Below are 5,336 nucleotides of genomic sequence, written 5' to 3' on the forward strand. Positions count from 1 at the left end.
GTACTCTGTCAAAACATAATTGACATGATATTCATTGTTTGTATTTTGTATTGAATTGATGTTTAATAAAATAAACGTTTGTCATGTATTAAGGTGTCTATATTGTTCGGAATCTATAAATATCTGTGCTGTTTGAGAATCTATGTTCTGCTAATAAATGTATATGCAGGTATTAATTTATACAAATCAACAGCGAATTCTAGGGGAAGCCCTGACATGCGTTGTTGTAAAGGATAACTACAATAACGCTTTTTATAGAAAGCGTTGTTGTGTATTATTAATACAACTGAGCTATGCGTGTGATGCGCTGTTGTTTGAGAAAATTTATGAATAATACAACGTCCATTTTCTATTATTGCGCTGTTAAATATATGAACTTCAACAACGCAATAACAAGCGTTATTAATAAGACCTATAAAATGTGCTATTTATTTAAGACTATATGATAACAGTTTGTGGACGAGGCGTTGTTATATTGATGCACTATATGACAGTGTTTTTTATGTGTTGCGCTGTGGTATATAGTCAATACAACTGCATTTGTTAAACGCTGTTAATGATGAGCATATATTACTGCGGTCAAACAGAAAGCGCATGAAAGCGTTGTTATACATCTAAAATAAGCATTGTTGAACGAAAAACTCTAGCGTAGTGTATATTATTTGCTTTTTCCCTTGTGCAGAAAGAGAATAATCAGGTAATATAAGAAGTTTTGAAGATAGTTGTTCTCTGGATTGCAACCCTTTCATAAGTTGGAGAAGTAGTGAATTTAAAATGAAAGATAAATAAGTTCTTTAGACTGATTTAATTCAAACGATGGTTGCAACGTTCTATTTTTTATTTAATATAATGATGATTATAATTACATATCTTATAAGAACCAATAATTTATCAATATATAGATACTATTGGACGTTATTGATTTGGATTGGTTAGTTATGATATATTTATATACACTTTTTAATTTAATTTATTAACAATTCAACACAAATATGTACAATTAATTTGAATTGCCATGTTTTCCTCTATGATTCCAGGATGTTCTACTAATTCTTTGAGTCCCGGAATAGAAAAGACGACCCAGTAGTTATTTGGTTGACCGGAGGACCAGGTTGCAGCAGTTCATTAGCATTGTTCTATGAAAATGGTCCATTTAGAATTGTGAATAACATGTCTCTTGTGTTGAATGACTGCGGTTGGGACAAGGTTCTATCTCTATTCATCACCTTTATTAAAATATCTTATGTTTCCATATTTTATGCTCATAATTTGTTCCGTTTAGTTTAGTGTTTCTCCCAAATAAAATAGCTATTATATATTTATATATTTCCTGTCCTTACAAACTACACAAAAGTCACTGGTCAAGTTGGAGGTTGAAGATATTACATAAACCTTTTTCGTTACTAGCATGAAATAATTTTTTCCATTCAATTTTGTAGGTTTCAAATATTCTATTTGTAGACCAACCCACAGGTACAGGTTTTAACTACTCTTCAGATGAAGAAGACATTCGACATGATGAATTTGATGTTAGCAATGATTTGTATGATTTCTTGTAGGTACTACCGCACCCTTCCTTCATCTCATTTTCTCTAAACATAATAAGTCATGTTGTATATATAATATATCTACTCAATTTTACTATAACAACAAGCTTTTTTCAAGAAGCATCCTGAATTTGTTATGAATGACTTCTATATTACTAGAGAATCATATGCTGGACACTACATTCTGGCTCTTGCATCTCAGGTTCACAAAGGAAATATAAAAAAACAAGGGATTCATATAAATCTAAGGTCTTGTTTCATTTCTTATATAATGTTTTTCATGTCTATAAAAAGTTTAATATATTTTTTATTTCTTCATTCTTGTAATCATTCCTTTTTGTTCAATCTTTATGATTGATAACAGAGTTTTGCTATTGGTAATGAGTTAACGAACCCTACAATTCAGTACCCATCATATAGTGACTTTGTACTACAAAGGGGATTAATTACAAAGGAAGGTCAAGATAGTCTCAACAAGCTTATCCCTGATTATGAGCAAGACATAAGATTATGTCGTAGGACTCATGACTCATTTTATTTTAACAATTCATTGAAATTCACACTAATTCCTACTATTTCTGTTTATGATATTCATTGACACTATTAATATGTCATTGATTTGACAGAAACTAAAGGTGGGGTTAGTTGTGGTTCTCATATGAAACTTGCACTAGCATGTTTTCAAATCAATTGTCCATTATTGGCACTAACATTAATGTAAGAAACCATAATATAATTATATTTATTTTTAACTACTTGTCCAACCATTTGTGGAAATAGTTGTTTGATTTTACTCATTGTTTTTTCGCTACTGTTAAAACTGCAGTACTATGATATTAGAAAGCAGTATGAGGGAAGTCTGTGCTATGACTTCTCCAATGTTGATAAGTTTTTTATCAATGAGAAAGTGAAGGATGTTCTAGGTGTGAAGGACTTGGATTTTGTTTCATGTAGTATTAGTGTGTACTATGCTATGCTTGAGGATTGGATGAAAAATTAAGAAGTTGATATTCCTTCTCTTCTTGAGGATGGGATAAAATTGCTGGTGTATGCTGGTGAAGAAGATCTTATATGCAATTGGCTTGGTAATTATAGATGGGTTCGTGCAATGAAGTGGTCAGGCCAAAAGAAGTTTAAGTTAGCACCTAAAGTCAAATTTATAGTTGATGGTGCTGAAGTTGGATCTTTAACAAGCCATGGACCTCTTTCTTTCCTCAAGGTTTGTGTTAAGTGGTGTATTCTGGAACTTGAAATAGTTGAATTTGGTTTTTGCTAACTTTATTTTTGTGATATTATAATAGGTGTATCAAGCTGGGCACATGGTTCCTATGGATCAACCAAAAGCTTGACTTGAAATGTTGAGAAAGTGGATGGGAGGGAAACTTTATGTCTCTAAGAAAATAGATTAATGTCTCTCTTAATTCATGCGCTCAGAACCTATGTCATATTTTCTTGTTTATATGAAATTTGGAGGGTGCGAAATAAATAAATAAATATTTTCTTTTATGAATCCCTATTGAGTCTGTTCGGTTCTCAAAATTGTGTTATTTATGTTTCTGAAAAAGACTACAACTTCTCTAAGACATTGCATCCCGATAATGAAGTAAACTTCAACTCACATAAACAACTTGAAAATGCTAATTTCGAAAACTAAAATTTAGTATTACACTAACAATTGAGTGATAAGGGCTTTGTTTAACAAATATATTTTAAGAGAATTAATCTTTATATGGCAAAATCACAGTATTCAAATTATCAACTAAAATAGGCAATTAAAACAACTTGAAAAAGTAAAGAGATAAGGGTAAGAAACAGCCTGCAACAAGGATTTTATACTGGTTCGTTTTGCGGTCCAGTGCAAAACTACATTCAGTCCTCCCCTTTTGATCTCGGGAGATTTTCTTCACTAAAACTGAAACAAATGTATATTACATACACACTTCCAATTACAAGACCTTAGATGTTACCTTCTTGAATTCCGAGAACCCCTACCTTGGTTTGACTACTCTAATCGCCTAAGAAAACCTTTCCTACGATCTAGCCCCAGCCAAGAGTATGTTCTAAACTCAAGATCTCTAAGTCTCGGTGAATACTCACTGAATCTCGTTGGTGGTAAGACANNAAGAGACGACTTTCCTTATCACAAAAATGGAGTATTATGAAGCACAAAATGTCTCAAATATTACAATTAATGATCAACTATAAACCCTATACAAATCTCACATATTATCATGAATATGTATAAGATAAGAATCATGCAGAAACATGTAATTTATACCCTACGAAATCTCTAAAAGAAATGAAAGAATCATGCAAGAAAGGATAGAATGATGAACACATTTAAACACATGCAAGTGAATGACATTTTAATCCCTAAGCATGATACTATCTCACATGCTATTCTCTCTACCTATATGATATACAATGAGCATGAAAATATGCAACTTAGCAATTCTAAAAATGAGTGAATGTATGAAGCATGGTGTAAAATCATAGTTTATATAGAAAAGGTGTTTAACGCCCAGTTAATCGATTAAGTGTCTTTTAATTGATTAACGGACTGTTGAGAATAACTTAATTCTCTTTTTCAGTTATCTGTTGAAACTGATTTTACGTTAATCGATTAACGCCTTGCTTAATCGATTAAGTAGCATATTTTCAGCTAAGAGATTAAATGGTAAACTACCTATATGTTATGCTTATCAACTATACATGTTTTACGATTATGTTATGCCTAAGATGCACAAATAACATGTATGATTAATGCATGAATGTATAATAATCTAAATGATATGTCTCATGTAAATTATATGATAGTTTTTAGGACTTGTGAGATTTGCATTTAGGTTTACATAACCTAGACTCAATAACTAAGACACATATCTAAGACTTTTAATGATTACTCTATTTTTGATACTAGTCTAGACATGAAGCTCTTGAGTCCTTGGCATATTGATTTGTTGAGTTATCTTTAAGCATTCACTATTTCCTTGTCTTCATCAAAACATAGGCAAGCTAATAGTGCTATCTTGACACTTTGCACTTTCAATCTCCCCTTTATTGATGATGACAAACTCCACACCAAATTTTGTTTTGATGCATAGCTTGAAGATGGTCATAGAATGCATGGTTGTTGATTTCAAAGTTTAAGCGCATAGCTTGACAACGGAAGCCGATTTTTATTTACAACCTGCACACATCAAACAACAAAGCAATCTTTCTCCCCCTTTTGACATTATCAAAAAGATAAACTAATGAATTTTGGTCAAAAGTAAGAAGAGTTATGAAATGAAATCAAACTGTAATTAATCAATTAATATTGGGATGTAATTAATCAACTAGTTGAAGGAAAAATTGAACACGTGCATGTTGATTAGCATTTAATCAATTAAATGAATGTGTTAATCAATTAAACTGACAGAAAATAGTAATTGGACAGATTTAATGACATGGAAGGTTATACAAGAACTGATCGAGCATGGAATGATCAAGCATATTTATTATAACATTCAAACAACAGGCTCAATCAAACATAAGAGATGCATATAACCAATCATGATCAAGTACCATTAAACATATATTCATACTATATTTGACATAGATAGGCATGTTATGTACGCAAAATTAAAAACCAATATAGTAAAGATTTAAGTTCAAATAACATGCATATCAAGTCACAATAGTTCATCAAAAGTATATAGTTAGAGTTACAACCCAAAAAGCATAAGAGAAAATATGTCTCAAAAGTACAAAGCAGCATAAATCCTGAAAATTAGCAATATTGAAGAA

General features: G+C 31.2%; 1 pseudogene; it reads left to right on the forward strand.

Annotated features, from left to right (window-relative positions):
- The first annotated feature begins 1,038 nt into the window (after window positions 1-1,038).
- LOC109337099 lies at window positions 1,039-3,040 on the forward strand (annotated as a pseudogene).
- Window positions 3,041-5,336: the final 2,296 nt, after the last annotated feature.

The sequence above is a fragment of the Lupinus angustifolius genome, unplaced genomic scaffold, assembly GCF_001865875.1.
Source record: "Lupinus angustifolius cultivar Tanjil unplaced genomic scaffold, LupAngTanjil_v1.0 Scaffold_1_1096, whole genome shotgun sequence".
Classification (NCBI taxonomy): Eukaryota; Viridiplantae; Streptophyta; class Magnoliopsida; order Fabales; family Fabaceae; genus Lupinus; species Lupinus angustifolius.